General features: G+C 47.4%; 1 protein-coding gene and 1 long non-coding RNA gene across 5 annotated transcripts in view; one reads left to right on the top strand and one right to left on the bottom strand.

Moving 5' to 3' along the window:
- LOC131304777 (beta-galactosidase 10) overlaps positions 1-16,956 on the top strand; it is a 41,432-nt gene that overhangs the window by 6,652 nt on the left and 17,824 nt on the right. The gene's annotated exons all lie outside the window — the stretch shown is intronic.
- Positions 7,264-9,421, bottom strand: LOC131304780 (uncharacterized). Its single transcript, XR_009192471.1, has 2 exons — positions 9,088-9,421; positions 7,264-9,002 (listed from the first exon to the last, which is right to left on the bottom strand). It is a non-coding gene; the product is annotated as an uncharacterized LOC131304780 (long non-coding RNA).

Genomic DNA, 16,956 nt, shown 5'->3' with positions numbered 1-16,956 from the left:
GACGAAAGGGATAAAGTGGTTACGGAACACATGGCCAGGTCAGATCCCAATGATTACTTGTTGCACAATCCTCACGGGACCCATCTGGTGTAACTACTTCTCTCAGACGGACTTGGGAGCTTATGACCGGATATGCTCCGTGCTGTTGGATACCAATGGAGCCGCCACCGAGGCACTCTTCCGACTGTTCAATTGAACAGAGCACCGGGACCTTCCACAGTTTGTATCAAGTTACAGACCGGATCCCCATGGGACTTCAGTTCATGGTATCTCTGCTAGGTTACCGAGCCCATTAACCGAAGCCACCACAATAGCCCTTCAACTTGCTGGAGCGCTACCTCTTGGCTCTAGGAAGTTGATCCGGCTCGTGAACATGCTTGAGTCATCATTCCCCAGGTAACAGAGGTGAAAAACGACTTCAATAATTGCCAGATTGCTAGCCCCAGCCCTAGGAGCCACGTGTCGATCATCGCCGAAGTGTCCAGTGTTGTGAGTTGTCTTGGCATATGTTGTGTCAATTGATTGGTACGAAACGTCCTTTCTGGGACACGTGTTGTCTCTCCAGTGGCTTGGTGATTCGGCACTCTGACTCGGTGCAGAACCCTTGCTGTTGACCGTCCGATGGGGACACATGTCAAAGATCCAAGGCTAGGCATACGACGCTTCGTTTCCCGCGTAGCTTTTCAAACGTTCCACTATAAATAGAGAAGATGGAGATAGGACGACCAACCCTTCTCTATCTTGAAGACGAAATGCTGCCGCCACCGTTCCCCGCTTTCGATCGAGATTTCGAGTGTTTTGGCAGTAGATCTTTCACACAAAACTCAAGTATGTAGAGCTCCTTGCGTTAATCTTTACCCCTTGATCGCTTTTTTCAAGTTTTTCAACGTTTTTGGCACATATTGTGGCGGAGACGCCGCTCGCCGATGTCTGGTACATGGTGGTACAGGTGTTTTCTGGCATTGTTCATGTTCTTCTCGACGCCCATCTCTTTCCCGAGGTATATCTTCTTCCCGAGGCCGTAAGAATAGTCAAGCCCTAGGTGCTCTTCCCGAGGAGGGGTGTCCTGCTACTGACCGAGACCTATAGGTTTCGAGGAGCGACTACCATTTTGTCCCGAGTATTAGACCTTCCAGTTTCCCCTAAGCATATAGCTAACGGGTTATTGCACATCCTTTTTCTTTGTTAGGTAGGGGCAAATGGTCGTTGAAGTCTCCTCAGACAGTTCCAGCAGCTCTGCTGCTTCTCTTATCATTCCCGAGGAAATCCGTGAGGCGATTCGGATCCGAGCGTTCTACCGAACCCCAGTAGACTGCATTGAACCTCTGGACCCTCTCAGAGCTCTGCACCCTGTTACAACATTCGACCTTCGGGCAGGGCCGGCTCTGAGATTTTGGAGGCCTAAGACAATCTTCAAAAGTGAGGCCCTTAATAATTGTAAACGAAAATAATAATAATAAGTCGATCACACTGAATAATTTTGATTTGGATATAGTATTTGTTTGCAATAAGAACTACCGGAGTAGTAGCATTTAAGGGGGAAAAAAGATGAATCCATACATCTACCAATAATTTTGAAGGCCCCAGAGATTTTTGGCAATCCCGCGATCTTTTACTCATCCTTTTTGTTTTTTTCTTTTGTTTATTCCCGCATTTTGTGTTTCATTTTTTGGGGCCATTGGGGCTTAAGTATAAAATGTCTTCTTGGGTTTAAAATTGAGCCCTAAAACAACACATATATACTTGGTCTTAGAAATAGGTGGAGGCCCTATTTTTTGACATTTTTTGGGGGCTTAAAGCCCACGCCTCTTGGGCCTTAGCCCAGAGCCGGCAGTGCCTTCGGGAGATGGAGGCTCCTAGCATTTCGAACCAAGGACCGGGGTCGTTTGCAAATACGCCCGAGGAGGTCCGGGGTCGGAGGAGGCCGATGAGGCCATGTCCTTATAGGAATCAGTACTTCAACGGTGCCCCGGGCGCCTATGCAGAATTTAAGAGGGTTTACAGCATCCCCCTGGACATCGAGGTCCGGTTGCTGCCGAATTTCGACCCCCACGATCTTCCGCACCGGCCGGGAGAGTTGATTTTTCCCTTGATGGCCATCACCGAGGGGGGAGTCAGGTTCCCCCGTCACCAGTTTGTGCGTCGGGTGCTTCGAACCCTGTCACTTACATCCTCCCAGCTCACAGTTAATTTATACTGAATCATCACCAGCATTATAGAGCTGAGGAGGCAATACAATTTGACGTTCAAGCCAGAGGAGCTCTTCGGAGTATACCTGGTAGGGATCAATCGAGAAAACAATTGGTACTACCTCTCCTGCCGGACGGGGTATGATACGTTTTTAATTGATCGACTACCCGACTCCGAAGAGTGGGCGAGCATTTACGTCTCGGTCTCTGGGAACTTTATGTTTGGGCCCGAAGAGAGCATCGATACTACAACCACAGTCCAGTTTGGGACCGGAACTCTTGGTCGGTTGATTTCTTTCTCCCCTGCATTAGCTTGTTTTTCGGCTTATATACTGATTTTGCTTTCTTCTGATTGCATCTTGCAACTGAAGGCGTCATGCAAGAGCTTCGAGAAAGGGCAGTCCGAGCTCGGATCACAGTTGGTTACGCCATCCCGCTCACGAGCCAATTTGCCCCGGACCTGCTCGGATACATGCCGACCTACACGAGCTACTTGAAGAAGAAGCCAAGGCAGCAGGGGGTTCCACGAGCATGCTGAGGACGAGGTAGAGGGAAAGGCAGAGGAAGAGGAGAAGAAAGAGGGGAGGAAAGAAGCAGTGGGGAAGCCGGTACATCGGAGACAGAGGGAAGCAACTCTGGGCCTTGGGGCATCATTCGTGAAGAGATCGACCGAGTGACCCCCGAGCAGACAGGACTTAGCAGGGAGATGGCTGGCCGAGGCAGGGAGGTTTTGAACTTGAGGTGCCAAAGGCCGAGGGATCGCTGCGTCGATTTTCCACCCGGGGCAACTGGTGCTGGGAGTTCGTGGGGTGTTCCCATTTCTCCAAAGGGGCCCCCGGAGAAGAGAGCTGGGCATGAGAAGGGGGTTAGCTGCCGAGGAAAGGATAAGGAGACCATCCTTATCACCGAGGAGGAGAAATGAGAAAGAGGGACTAGCGAGGGAGAGACCGATAACGAGGCCAAGGTGCGTGCGAAGGATATCCCCTGGGCTCCCGAGTTCCGCCATTATGCTGGACGTTTAATCCACCAAGCCGACAACACTTACAACATTGGTAAGGTGTTCGGAGTGCTTCGGGCTTGCATCCTTTTGAGGGATGCCAAGGTTGTGCAGGGGTGCACCGAAGACCTTACAGGAGAGATTGCATAGGCACTCCTAAATGTAAGCTCTTGTTGCTCTTCGTTTCTTCCCTTCGGTTGGATATTTTGCTCTTTGTAACATTTTCTTCCGTTTGCTGTTGGTAGGCCGGCGCTCGGGCTCTGGCAGTCAATGACAGATCACAGATGCAAAGCGCAGTAGCAGGAGATCGAGGAGCTGAAGTAGGCTCTTGCGATGAGGGAGAATGACCTGAAGATGGCTCGGGAAACCTGTGACCTTTACCTCGCGGACTTCCAGAGATGTGACAGAGAAAGGGTACTCACAGAGGGCTGAGCTGTCAAAGCTGAGGAGGATGCTACCACTCTTATGGTCACCCGAGCCTGAGAAGTCAAGGCCGGAAGGGACAAGGCCTATGGTGAGGGCTGGGACGCAGCCAGAGTGGAATACAAAAAGCAAGTCCGGGAGATCGAAGCCGAGCTGTACAGGGATTGCTTCTTGGACGGGCTACGCTACAGCCATGAGGCTCTGCTAAGCAAGCTTGATCTCCCTGAGGACCCCAACCACCTCTTGAGGAGCTTGTCTTGCCTGAGGAAGAGGATGAGGCTGTGCCGAACCCGAAGGCTGAGGTGACTCCCGAGGACAACGCCGATCCCAACATCGTCGCTCCAGCTGATACTTAGAATGGCTCATCCCTACCCTTTTTCCTGAAACACTTGTATTTTTTATTCACTATTTGATTGGACGGCTCCGGACATTTGGAGCTTGCTGATCCAGGGGTTTGTAAATAATTTTTGTTGTGACTGGCGCCGAACAGTTGGCTCGAGCTAGATCCTTGGTAGGATTTATCTTGCATCGTACATTCAGTTTGTAACTCTTGGTAAATGAATGTTTTCTTTTCCCAAACACTTGTGCTTATCTTTGAGATGCTTGCATGAATTTATGGTTGCTGCTAGGGTGTCGTGCCCCCTGCTTCGGTTAGACTTGTGGAATAGTAGAACAAGTTTTAATTGAAGCATGCACCGAAGCATACTCGAAGACTTACGATGTTCGAAAAAATTAATTTGTTGGTACCCCCTGCTTCGGGCGGGCTTGTTGTGCAAACAGGCAAAGAATCGAAGCATAGGAGTTGATGTCCGAAGCCCCTGCCGTTGGCAGGGTCGTAAGAAGCCGAGTGACCTAAACCGAAGCGAGTAGATAGAAGCTTTTTTTTTTTTTAATTTTTTTTTACGCCCCTGCTTCGGGCTAGGATGTCTCGGCTACTCGCTAGGGAATTAGTCGAGTGATGGACAAATTGTCACATGAGAATGTGGGGCTTCTAGGGGATATGGGCTGGGGTCCCGAAGGGGGGCTGGCGTAGGCCAGGAGTTCGGGACGTAGTGATGCCGAGCAGTGGGTGACTTTTTGGTGGGTTGGAATAAGGGGCTCAGGAGAAAGCCGAGTATCCTTAAGGCGATCGACCGAGGAGGCCGGGCTGACTTGGTGGGAATTCGTCTGAGGGTGTTACCCAAGAGAGGACATAATCCCTGAAGTTGAAATAAAACGGTCCGAGCGATGATATACCGAGTGATAAAAAATAAACAACAGTAAAAGTAAGCACAAATACTGTCACGAAGGGAAAATTCTCATTGATACTTGGTTGGCACTGTCGCTACGTAAGCAAGTTGTCCGTAAAGCAAAATAACTTTAGAAGATAAATTCTGAGAACAAAAAATGATGAGGCTTTGGGACTGAGGTGGTGCTAGCCATAGAACTTCTTCAGGTTTGCATTCCAAGACTTTGCAATAGGAGAACCATCTAGCTTCTCGAACTTGTAATTGCCTGAACCGAGGTGTTTAAGGACTCGGTAGGGACCCTCCCAACTGGGCATTAGCTTTCTTTTCTTGGACTTTTCCACCACTTTCTTCCAAACAAGGTCGTCGGGTTTGAACGACCTAAGACGGACGCTACAGTTGTAGCCTTTGGCAACCTCCTGCTGGTACGAGGCGAGCCTGATCCTTGCATTTTCACATTCTTCCTTGGCCACGTCGAGGTACGAAGCAATGGTGTCGTTATTGACCGACTCGTCAAAGTTTTCAGTGCGGATTGTTGGAAGCCCGACCTGGAGGGGGATGACAGCTTCCATGCCGAATGCCAAAGAAAAAAGGGTGCGTCCGGTAGAGCGCCGATGGGTAGTTCGGTAGCCCCATAGTACCCTAGGTAACTCTTCGGCCCATTTGACCCGGCGTGATTCGAGTCGGAGCTTGAGTCCGGAGGAGATAGCCTTGTTGGCGGCCTCGGCTTGGCCATTTCCCTAGGGGTATGTCGGAGTGGACGTGTCCCACTTAATGCCATATTCGTCCAGGAGGGACCGGTGTTTCTGCCCGGTGAACTACTTCCCGTTGTCGGTGATGATGGCGAAGGGTACGCCGAAGCGAGAGATAATGTTTTGCTAGACAAAACGAATGGCGTCGGCTTCCTCAATGGTGACCATGGGCTCGGCTTCGACCCATTTGGAGAAATAATCGGTGGCGGTGAGAAGAAATTTGAACCCCCCAGGAACAACAGGGAGCTTGCCCACAATATCCATGCCCCATTGGGAGAATGGCCATGGACTGGTGAGGGGGCTGAGGTTTCGGGCCAGTTGGTGGATGATGGGGAAAACATCTGGCATTTTCGGCAACGCTTGACAAACTCTTCGGAATCATGTTTCGTTGTTGGCCACCAATAACCTTGAGTAATGGCTCGGTGCGCGAGGGAACGTCCTCCGGAGTGGCAACCACTATCACCAGCATGGAGCTCTTCGATGATGCCTGGTACTTGGTGGGGGTGTGCGACCAACAGGTATGGGCCCGTGAACGATCTTTGGTAAAGCTTACCGTTCGGGTTGAGCCAGAAGAGAGCGGCCTTATTGCGGAGTCGGTGAGCATCCTTGTTAGGGGGAAGGATGTCGTTTCGTAGGTAACCAATAATTTCATCCATCCAGCTCGGACCGAGCTCAATGTTGTGTACCTCCTGTTCCTCGGAGACGTGCTCGATGCGAATGGCTTTGAAATTTTTGGTGGGCCGGACGGTGGAGCTGAGATAAGTACGCATTCGGTCGTTCCGAGCTTCATATTCCTCGGTAAGCTGGTTAACAACTAACATGGAGTCGCCGAGTCGCTATAAACGACAAGTTCTTCGATGCCCAGTGCTTCAGCGGTCTTGAGTCCGGAGATCAAGGCTTCATACTCGGCCTCGTTATTTGAGGCTGGGAAATTGATAGAAAGGGAGTTTTCATGCAGTATGCCAGTAGGAGAGAGGAGTACGATTCCAGCCCCGGCGCCTCGGCTCTTTAAGGCTCCGTCGACATACATTTTCTAAACGTCGCCATGGAACAGTTTCTAGGCGGTGCTGGGATTGGCTTGGAGTGTTGGTTCGAGGTTGGGATTCATATCCGGGGCCGGGTAGTCGGTTGGTGTAAGTTCAACAATGAAATCAGCAAGAGCTTGGGCTTTTATCACTGTGCGGGGCTGGTAGTGGATTTCGTAGTTTGCGAGTTCCACGGCCCATTGGGAGATTCGGTTGGAGAGGTCCGCTTTCTGGAGGAGAGACTTGAGAGGGTACTCTGTGAGGACGATGATTCGGTGAGATTGGAAGTACGGAGCAAGCTTTCAAGAGGCCAAGACGAGGGCTAGAACAAGCTTTTCCAAAGGCAGGTAACACGTCTCGGTAGGAGTCATCTTCATCGTCTTACTGGAGTAGTATATGGGTTGGTGGTCTCGTCCTTTCTGACGAACGAGCACCGAACTGATAGCATGCGGAGAGACGGTGAGGTACAGGAAAAGGTCCTCCTCGTCCCGAGGCGTGGCGAGGAGCGGGGCCTCGAAGAGATAAGTCTTCAGTTGTTGGAGAGCTCAGTCACAGTCCTTGGTCTAGTTAAAGCTGCGTCGGCTGCCTTTCAGGAGAGCGAAGAATCACTGGCACTTGTCTGATTAGCGATTGATGAAACGGTTGAGGGCAGCGGCCATGCCAGTGAGACGTTGGACGTCCCTCTTGTTGTGGGGAGCCGAGAGCTTCTCAATGGCAAGCAGCTGAGCAGGGTCGGTTTCAATACCGCGTCGGGAGACGAGGTGGCCAAGAAACTTTCCGAAGCTGACACCTAAGGCACACTTTTCTGCGTTGAGACGGAGCTTATGAGTTTTGAGAATCTTGAAGGCTTCGGCGAGATGGGCCTAGTGATCGCCGGCCAACATGCTTTTTACCACCTATAGACACCCCAATCTGGGCTTCCAGATTAGTTTACTTTCGATTTTTTATTCTCCAATGATGAAACAGATCAAAAACACCCCGGGAAGTGTTTGAGCTTTGAGTGTTTGAAAAACCCCTGAACCCAATCGAAGCCAATTCAAAAGCCAAAAACCTTACTGGCACGCGTTGGTTGAGAGCTTGCGCGTGCAGATCAACTTGACAGGTGTTGGTCAATGGTCAAAGCTTGACCGTTGACCAACGCGTGAGTAGGTAGCTTTGACCGTTGACCAATGCGTAAGTAGGTGGTACATACGCGCGCTGCTCCTAAAACCGCGCGCGCGGGTCAAGCTGTCAGGTGTGGTCAACAGTCAAAGCTTGACCGTTGACCCGCGCGCGTCGGAGCGCAACCCGCGCGCGCCGGTCAAAACCTGTCTCCATCACCTTTATGGATTGGTAAGCTTAACCACCAAGTAACCTTTAGCCGGCCTCGTGGACTGGCTAAGCTCCATACCTATCTCATCTCTCCCTATATATACCCCCCATGGTTCATCCATTAAAAGGGTTCCAAGTCTTTGAAAAAGGGTTCAAAAAATTCAAAGGCTTGCAAAAATTCATTTTCAAAAGGTTGCCACTTTGTACTCTTTTAAGCCAATTAAAGAGATACAAAGGCATCCAAGAGCACAATTGTTCTTCCTCCTTCAATCATCAAACATCCAACCCCTCATTCTAGCCCATAGTTGTCATGGGCGAAAAGCGCACCGAGGCGCAAAGTCCTGTTGGGCCTGAGGCGAGAGGCGCAAGGTGAGGGGCGCGCCTTTTTGAAGCGAGGCGCATCTATGCGGAAAAAAATAGAAAAAAATAGCGCACACAAATATTTCAAGTAATAAGCACTAAGCCAATGAGTTTACCATCCAAAAGATACATAAAAATATTTATGAAATGTCAAATAGCCACCGATCTCGAATAGAGAAAAACTAAAACGTCAAAATCAATAAAAGACAAGCATCCAAGTACTTTTCCTAGTTGCACTTCGATCATCCTAAGGAAGATTTAGTTTACTAATCATCGTCCATATCAACACCAAGAAAATCGTCATCATCTTCTTCTTCTTCACCAACGGATTTGTATCCCTCGTCATCTTCCTCTTCTTCCGTCGCTTCGGAACCCGCCTCTTCTTCATCTACCAAATGAATTGGATTGGATGTGGCACTCCTTGCTCGTGCTCTTGATGTTGTAGCTCTAGTTACATGGGAACTCTCTAACGCTCCAGAAGCTCTAGCAACATCAGTCCACGTTAAACTATCATCACCAAACACCTGCTCATTATCTTCATTAGATTCTCCATCCATCCTCCCACGCAACCACTCATTGCTTTCATCAACATTTGTCAAAGAAATGGGATCAATTGTATCTCGCATATCATATCGACGTTTTAGTGCCCTGTTATACTTGACAAACACCAAGTCATTGAGGCGTTTTTGCTGGAGCCTATTTCTTTTTTTGCTATGGAGCTGCAAGAATCAAAAGAACTTCTATTTTATACAAGGAGGTGAAAACAATTAATAGTTGTATATGTTATTTGACGTAGATACTTACATGTTCAAATACACTCCAATTCCGTTCACAACCGGAAGAACTATATGCAAGGCTAAGAACTCTTATCGCAAACTTTTGCAAATTAGGCGTCGTAGAACCATATGCAACCCACCAATCAGCTATGCATTTGAAGTTTTGAACTAATTAGCCATCAAGTTATGGTAAAAATAAATTATGAATAGACAATACCGTGAAATTGTAAATTACTTGGTGCCCTTGTATTTCTTTGCCTAATTGCTAGTAGCAGTCCAAAAAGTCCCTCAGCTTTCATGTAAACAGTAATCTCAGAAGTGATTTTATTTTGTATCTCTTCATCTGCAATCAACTTTGTTATGCAATCGTAAATCCCTATCATCACCTCAACATCTTGCTCAACTTGTGTGTTTGAGTAAAAGAACTCCGGATTCAAAAAATGTCCCACAACATGCAAAGGACGATGCAGCTAGATTGCCCACCTATTGTCAATAATAGCATAGATGTCTTGGTATTTTTCAACCTTTTCACCAAATGATTTGGCTATGGCTTCTTTTGCCCTATCCATAGCCTCATAGATGTATCCCATGGGAGGCTCTCTCTCGCTATCAACCAATCTCAACACCTTCACAAGAGGACCAGAGACCTTACGAGCGTAGACAATATTATTCCAAAAAGAAGCCATCATAACATAACTTGCCACTTCTTTGCCTAACTGCTCGATGTCCATTCTTCTGAAATGAACATCTTCCTCAAATTGTTCTTTTGTTGATGAATCCTAGATAAAGTGAGGAAAGCAGTTGCGAATCTTGTTTTTGCATGCCTCACCATTTCCTTTTCTCCGGTAAAATGCCTCATCATATTAATTACGCATTACGCCTGGACAGGCATAAATATAACCATTAAACCCAATGGCCTTATCAAAAACCGCCTTAAGATGTGGTATCTTGAAAATATCTTCCAACATCAAGTCAATGCAATGGGCCGCACATGGTGTCCAATAAAGATTTGGTTGCTTTCTTTGCAAAAACTTTCCTATTAGAAGTTGAAACAAAAAAGAAAGTATTACTACACAGTACAACCTACAAATGTTTAACACTTGGTATGAAATATAATAGATAAAATTCTTACCTCGGCACTATCTGTGACAATTTGGACTACATTGGGTTCACCGACGAGATCCACATACTTGTCAAAAAGTTCAAACAACCTTTTTCCATCCTTAGAATAGCTTGAGGTATCGATGGACTCAATAAACATTGTTCCCTTTGGCCAATTCACCAAAATATTGATTAAGCTCCTCTGATTCCTATCATTCCATCCATCCATCCGCCATTATAGAGCATCCATATTTCACCCAATCCTCTTTGTGATCCTTCATCAAAGTATTTACATTTTAATCACCTCCTTCTTCAAATAGGTGACTCGTGTCTCATGGTAACTTGGTGGTTTCATGCCCGGGCCATATTGCCCAATAGATTCAATCGCAAGCCCAAAACTCGGATATTTAACTGTATTAACCTCCCACAAGTTGTTTCTTTGCCCGATAAACCCCGCCATTTGTTATTTTGCCACAAAAATTACACTTAAATTTATTAGTGTTCGTGGGATCTACCAAACTATTATACTTCCATGCGGGATCTGTTCTATTCGTAGTTTCTTTGCTTGACATCTAACAGCAAAAAAAAAAAAAACAAGTTCAATTTACATTAGGTAATCCCCTGACATTAGGAATCAACCACAAATATATACGTATTTTCTTATTTTTATTTATTTTTAAAACCCCTCAGGTGGGTATTTGATATCTATTCTCCTATTTTTATTTTTTTTCTTCTCTGTGTCATATCATACATATACACCGATACACGTATGAGAAGAGAGAGAAAGAGAGAGAGAGAGGGGAAGAATACATCAGGAGAGACGAGAGACAGAGAGATCGACGAAGTAGAGACAGAGAGATTGATGAAGCAGAGAAAGAGAGATGGACGACAGCAACAGTGAGAGATCGACGACAGCAGCAGTGAGAGATCGTCAGCAGTTCGTCGGCAGTGAGAGATCGTCTGAGAGATGAGAGATCATCAGCAGTCTCGGCAGAGAGATCGTCGGCAATCTCAGCAGTGAGAGATGAGAGATTGAGTGAGAGAGGTCTCGATCGAGTGAGAGAGGCTGGCGAGAGGTAAACCCTTTTGTGTTTTTTTGGTTCAGATCTAACGGCGAGGGTTAGATCTTCAATATCCTAGGGCAGAGATCAAATTTTAAAAGAAGCGCGCTTTTCTTGCGCCTCTCGCTTCGTTGCTTTTCCTCTTCTCTTGCGCCTACCTTGTGCCTTATTGAAGCCGCTGCGCCTGGGCTACCTCAAGGTGCAAGGGGTGCGCTGGGCCTCGCCTCGCGCCTAGGCGCGCTTTTGACAACTATGTTCTAGCCTTCAAATATCAAAGCTCAAATACTCTTTCAAACCCAAAACCAAAGGTATAGCATACCTATTGTTTTCCTGTTTTGATCCCTGACGGGGGATGGTAGGGTCAAGGCTGGTAATCAATACCATGCTCTGGCCCTAAAGCTAGTAGGGTTTCAAAAACTGTCCTGGTAGGAATCAGCACGTGTCGGTCCATAGCACGTGCGCGCCACTCTATGGCTGCACACGCAGGACCGCATGGGGATTGGTTTCCTACTGTTTTACTCCCTCCGTCCCACAATGTTTGGCATTTTCAGGAATGCGTGCCATTTTTAAATTGCATATATCTTTCAATCCATAATGTTTTAGGCAATTTTTTAAACTTTGTATAATAGAACAAATTAAACTCTATCAAACAAGATCCATATTGCTTATAAAAAAATATTATGGATTAAAAGATATAGTTAATTTTTTCATAAGGCTGGAATAGTGAAAGTGCCAAACATTATGGGACGGAGGGAGTATGTCTTTTACTTTGTATAGATCACTGCAAGCATGTTAACAACCAGTTTACTGCTTTCTTTTGTTAGAATTGCTAGTTTTAGTTCAATTTGTATTTCTGTTGCTTTGGGATACCCTTGGGATCATTCTAGATATGTTCCAGAACCCATAAATATGTAAACCAAACACTGGTTAAATGGCTTAGACACACGCGCCCCGGAGCGTCATACCCGCGCGCCAGTCTGTGTCTAACCAGTGAGTGGCCTTGCATGGGTAACTTGGCCTTAGGCCGTTGTTTTGTTCCCACACTGTTTATGGGATATTTTGTTCATTTGTAGGGCTTTTTAGCCTTTAAATTGTATATTATAACCGTTTGGTTTGTCCTGGGTGTGCACTGGTCCTTCCAGAGCTCAGAGGGTTTGAAAATAAGAGTTGTGGGCTTAGACTTACTGGTGCGCGCAGGTGTGATCAACATGCAATGACTTGTTTAGTACCTGCTGGTTTCTACCCGTGCACGACACCAAAACAGGGGCGTTCCAGTCTGTTTAAACTCCCACAGCAGTCTGTTTTTATCCTATACTAACTGTTTTAATAAGCGAGCATGCTATCTATCACATCCTGCAAACATGTTACAGCTTTAATCCCCATTAAACTATTCCCCGCCCCTAAATGGCTAAAGAATTGATTAATCAAACAGAATCGCAAACATCTTTTGCAAATGCCTAAGTAAAGACCGATCTCCGGATTGGGCGAGAGGGGTGCCTTAAAACCCTTTCCCTCTCGTAACCTGACTCCCGAACCCAGATATGGTTATGACGGACTGGTGCTTTCCCTTTTTCAAATCAAACAGCGCAGAGAGCATTTCAAGTTCGATTCCTTGGGTGTCGGACCTTTAAACCCAAGTGGCGACTCTGCATTGAGCGCTCGTCTGCCAAAAGCATGCTCATCGATCCGCCTTTTTCAGGGCATGCTGCCCACACTACCATGTCGTCGATGCAAGCCATTATGGTGTCTCCTAGCAGACGCTTGAACATCTTGGTTATCATACAATGAAAAGTAGCCCCTGCATTTTTAAGACCGAAGGGCATGACGAGGTAACCGAAGATACCGTGAGGGGTGATGCAGGCCGTGTTCTCCACATCGCCTTCGCTCATGGCAATTTGATGGTAGCCCTTGTAGGCGTCCATGAAGCTTAGTGTCACGGGGCTGTTTTTCGCCTAGAAATCTGCCTGTGATGGCACCAAGTTTGCCAACAACCTGGTCTCAGCCAACTAGTGTTTACTCACACACCCGATATGTTTGAACGTCTAGAAACACACTCAAGAGTTACGGGAACCGTCCCAACCTTTATTAAGCACCAACTTACAAAGGAATACACTCAAGAACCTAGACAGAACATCCCCCTCTCGGCCTTAGGCTACGAAAATGCTTGCCTAAATAGGCTTACAATCATAAAAACGTGGCCACTAAGTATATGAGATCATGGGGCCAACCCATGATTTTGCAGTTGACACCCCCAAGTACCTTAGGGCTGTGCTGGCACTGCCAGAATCTGCCAACACACTGAAACATGAAACTGGCTGGAGATAACTGCCGATAACTGCCCGTTTCTGCGTTGGACACCTGTCCCATGCTCCCAGAAACATGTGCAGAATGCTGTTTAACCGTCAATAACCGTTTTGCCTGAGCCAACTCAAGTCTGCCTCCGTTTTGCCCGAGCTAACTCAAGGCTGCCTGGCCAATTTCATGATCCAATCCCCAACTCCCAATACTTAGCCGTTTTTCTCAATTGCCTTGTCCCACAAGCCTGCTTCCCGTTTAGCATCCCTGCCTCGATATCATCGGGCCATCACGTGCATCACGACTGCCACTTGCCTTAGGGGCCAGTGTCGACACCAACCGACACCGTCGGATCACCTTGTAAAGACATGCCTGCCTCATGCCTTCGTTTCCACCGGTTGGCTAGGGTGCAAAGTGCCACCGCTAGCCAAGCTTAGCAAGCCTTGGAAATCAAGGTGCTAACACTTAGTCAGTCATGTCCAGCCGTGGCATCGACGAGCTGATCGATCCGTGGAAGGGGGAAGAAGTCCTTCGGGCAGGCATCATTGAGGTTGGAATAGTCGACGCATACTCGCCACTTGCCATTCTTTTTCTTGACCACCACTGTGTTGGCTAACCACTTAGGGTATTGAACTTCTCGGATGTCCCGAGCGTTTAGGAGTCGGTTAACCTCTTCGATGACGGCTTCGGAATGGACCGGGGAAGATCGTCTTGTTCTTTGCACAATCGGGCGCTTGGTTTTGTCAATGTTGAGCTCGTGGCAGATGAACGATGGGTCCACTCCGGGCATCTCATACGGGGTCCAGGCAAATACTTTGATGTTACTTTTGAGGAAGTCAACCATTTGGTTCCGCTTGGTGTCACTGAGTGAGGAACCGACAAGGAAAAAATAGGAGCCGTCCCCATTGATGGGGATGGTGATGAGGTCTTCAATTGCTTTCTCGTTGGCTCTTCTGCCGATGTCTTCAAGGATTGGGGCCTCGGGAACTTCGATGAGATTAACCTAGGACATCTGTTTACTGCTTCGGACCACATTAACATAACATCGTCTGGTCTCCATAGATGTCTTCTTGACGTCCATAGGCACTTATGAAGCGGACCACCTGGTGATAAGTGGAGGCGATAGCCTTCAACTTATGAAGCCAAGTGCGCCCGACGATGGCGTTGTAAGGGCTAGGGACGTCCACCACAACAAAGTCCAAATCGAGAGTTACCGACCCGGCACGAACGGGGAGTGTAATCATGCCCAGAGGGTGGGCTCGCGGTGCCCCTTCCCAATTCTGACAGAATGGGTGGAAGAGGCGGAGACGTTGCCGGCATTGAGCCTCTCGAAGGGAGATGGCTTCCCTCGAAATTTTTTGGGGCTGGGGTTAGGGGATCGGGTCTGCTCCCTACGCCACGCACCCTTTTCAGTACGAGCGCCGTCTTTTGGTGGCTCGAGACGGTCTTTGACCGAGGAACGACGCTGGTGCTCCACCAGGTGGCCTCCATGACTGCGAGGGGGGCTATGATGGCTTCTTCGTCCGCCACGGCTCCCGACAGAGTGGGATGGGGAGATCTGTAGGAGATGCTTGATCTCTGCTAGTTCGTCCCGGATGTGCTTGTCATGCTCTACGATCGTCGTAAGGTCATCGATCTTCCGTTCCACGTGGCGGATGTAAGTGTGGAGTTCAGAGAACGGGCCCGTGTCTAGCGTCGAGGCTGCGGCTCCGACTCTGATGGACATGTGAGCCTTCCCCAGGGTGTTGGCTCCGTCGGAGCCCAAGTTATGGTCCCCGAGGGGTCTGAGCCCGAGTGTGGTATCACTGCGGTGTGTTTCTTTGACCTCCACCATATCTGGATTAGGAACGATGAACGGAGTCCTCTGGAAAGAAGGAAACGAATGCTGAGAGGATGGCTAGATCCCCAGCAGAGTCGCCAATTGTAGGGGTTTGATTTGACGGGATCTTTACCGTGGTTCAGATTAGGATCCTTCCTCCGCTCCTCCGTGCTCCTTCCGCTAGACCTGCAACAAGTCACTAGGGCAATGGTTGCCCAGTGACCCTCCGACGATCAAGTTAGATCTAGGGAGAAGTGTTTTAGATCTTGGGTTAGGGTTGAATGGCATGCCTCTCTAGGCGAGTATCCCTGTGTATTTATAGACCTAGGTTTGCTTGGCCTCCAAGCTAGCGCATGGAGGATACGCTCGGGTAACCGCCTCGGGTGACGTCATATATGATCAAAGGGATAAAGCGGTTACGGAACACATGGCCAGGTCAGATCCCAATGATTACTTGTTGCACAATCCTCACGGGACCCATCTGGTGTAACTACTTCTCTCAAGTGGCCTCGGGAGCTTATGACCGGATACGCTCCGTGCTGTTGGATACCAACGGAGCCGCCACCGAGGCACTCTTCCGACTGTTTAACTGAACAGGGCACCGGGACCTTCCACAGTTTGTATCAAGTTGCGGACCGGATACCCACGGGACTTCGGTTCACAGTATCTCGGCTAGGTTACAGAGCCCATTAACCAAAGCCACCACAGTTTCCAACTTAAGTTCAATCCATATTAAGAAACCTAGTGACTTTGCTTCTGCAAAATCGAATCTCCGATCTCGGGTTGATGATTATAATCTTTCAAATGACAGTGGTAAACTCACCTACAATGTTGAACTAGAAACATGAAACGTTTAATCTTGCCTCCTAATTCAGGTTAGAGTTTAGAGGTTTTCTCAGAAAACTTTAGAAAAACAATAATGTTGTGACTGTGAAAAAGTTATGGGCAACCTTCTTTCTTAATGACCCACGAGCCGGAAAAAGGGCATAAGGCGTATGAAATACATATATGTGATGTGACTTGCATGGATGATATGTGTCATTTTCATGGTTATTGTGTCCCTAAAAGGCTAAAACTAGAAAGGTGTACAAGCAAGATTTGTAGGCCACGTTTGTGAAAAGATCTTGAATCGGATTCAAGTATTATTGCTGGCGGGAAAAAGGACCTGAGGCATAAGTGAGAGATCAATTGGGATAGTTATTTAGTTGTTCATATGAACACTCCATCCAAAAAAATCCAAAACTAATAGTATCTTTATAATTCTTATTGTTTCCTTTTTAAAATATTACAAGTCAAACGAGGATTTTATTCGGTCAAAAATTTTTATTTGCACCTTTTCTCATATTTTTGGAACGGTCTTTCTATTGTCAGCCCAATGGGTTGACAATAAGCACACAAGAGAATAAGGAAAACACATATTTTTATATATTTTTTTACACTTTTTAATATACATTCACACTTCTTATTGTCAGCCCAGTGGGCTGATTTTAGATTTTTCCTTTTTGGAATATCATAACCCTAAAATAAGCTTTGAATTGGTATTGATCCCTGTCAAGTGTCATGTTTTCATCCATGTTCAAGTTGAGACACGGGTGTCCCCGGCTTAAAAGTAGTTCAATTT

Source organism: Rhododendron vialii, chromosome 10a (assembly GCF_030253575.1).
Source record: "Rhododendron vialii isolate Sample 1 chromosome 10a, ASM3025357v1".
NCBI classification, from domain to species: Eukaryota; Viridiplantae; Streptophyta; class Magnoliopsida; order Ericales; family Ericaceae; genus Rhododendron; species Rhododendron vialii.
Note: the sequence above shows the minus strand (reverse complement) of the source record. Positions and strands in the feature narration are given on the sequence as shown.